A 1,877-nucleotide genomic window follows, 5' to 3' on the forward strand; every position below is an offset into this window, starting at 1 on the left:
CAACAGAGGCCAACAAAGAACTCAAATATATCCAGAAAACACAACAAAACAGGAATAACGCCAATAAAACTACAAAACATGGAGCAAACTGAATACTCAAAAGAAAACTCAACAGAACCAAGACCGTGACAATGCCATGTAAGAAGATATGAATTAGGATTAGGGATACACAATTTGTTAAAAGAGAGAACAGATATCTTAAAATAAAGTTACACAATGCGAATGGCTGAGAGGTCAAAAAACATATACATATAAAGATGTCGATATGTGGTTATAAATGTCAGGGTTTATCAATGTTTTTTACCAAGGAGGAGTCTCTGGACCAGAGGAGATTTGACAGAGTCTATTCTCATAACTACAGTATGTTTAACAGCGGCCATATTTAAAAGGCATCTAGATGTGATTTGTAAAAAAGTTCTGCAGTGTCTGAACAACAGCCTAACAAGGTAAACTTCATAGCTATTGTGATTATTAAAATGAAGGGTAATGGAAGGGAGCTTCACCACCACCTCACAGTCACTGTGTTGCCTCACTGCCCTGTAGTCAATGTGCTGAGGCTGCGTTAAAATCTGAGCTGATTTTTACACTGAGTGAAGCAAAATTGAACAGGTACAGTTAGAAAATCCTGCCTCACCTGTAGGTAAAGCTCAAAGAGTTTAAGATGGTGATTAATGAGATGCAACTGCTAGTAATGAATTAGGATGAAAGGAACAAAGTAACGACAGACCTTTAAATGTTAAAGGTTATTAAGACGGTGAAAAGGAGCTGCCCAAGCCAACCATAATCTGCAAGCAGGTGTAATTCCAGGTTTTCAGTTTATATAAATCCTGCTGCAGGCATATCAACACTAACATGGATCAATTGTAAAAATGTATACATTTCATTTTAAATGAAAAAATATATATATTTTGAGGAAATACATTGATGATTGTGTAGAGTTTAAATATGAAAAACTCAACAGAGCATGTTCTGAGATTCTGCTTAGATTTGCATGTTATGGCAAAACCGGAGCAAAAGGTTAGGCATGTTTAAAACTTTTTAGTGTTATTATTAAAACACAGAATACAGTTTCTATTGTGCTAAGAATGTTAATATACCAAAGATGATCTGAATATTCCACATATGTCTCTCAAGTGATGTAATAATGCCAACAAACAACAAGCACACAAATTTATTGCACACTGGTGTAGAAAGTTGTGCATGTTTAGCTACATCTTATAATTACACACTGGAAATTAAATAGGACCAAGCTATTTAAGGATTTATGTAAAACTGGTCGTTTTGCTGGCTTTTCCACCCCAGCTTTTCTGCAGAAATATGAGATTGTCTATCCCCTGGGAACCAATCTGAGACAAATATATGTCGCATTTTCTCCAAACTTAAGCTTGGATAACTTGTTAAAGAAATTGGCACACAATTGTCCCCAGTTTTGTTTTTGCTAATGCATGCCTTTTGAAGACTTTTATTTAAATTTTCAGCAACCTCACCATGTAAAGATGTTTCTTTATGCTCTGCAGGAGTGTAGTAAACCATCTGAGCAAGAGAAAAAGAGTTGCTATTGTCCCTATTTATAAAGGGAACCAAGGTAGAATGTTGTGGCTGGATTTTACAACCACAGATTTACAGAGAACTTATTAGGTAAAATAGTAAAAACAGACAATTTATTTTTTAAAACTGCTTCACCAAAAACCAAAAATGATTGCAAGGTAGCCTGAATCATGATACCCAGTCCTGGTTAACCCTGAAAGTTCCCACTCCAGCCCATGAAAGCCACTGCAGCTTAAAGTCGAAGGAAAGCGGCCGTTCCAACCGTTGCATTTCTGAATTTTCCCGAGTGGTACACGACTTTACACGAGTGAATAAAGTGAATGTGACTG

Source organism: Cyprinodon variegatus, unplaced genomic scaffold (genome assembly GCF_000732505.1).
Source record: "Cyprinodon variegatus isolate N-32 unplaced genomic scaffold, C_variegatus-1.0 Scaffold336, whole genome shotgun sequence".
Lineage (NCBI taxonomy): Eukaryota > Metazoa > Chordata > Actinopteri > Cyprinodontiformes > Cyprinodontidae > Cyprinodon > Cyprinodon variegatus.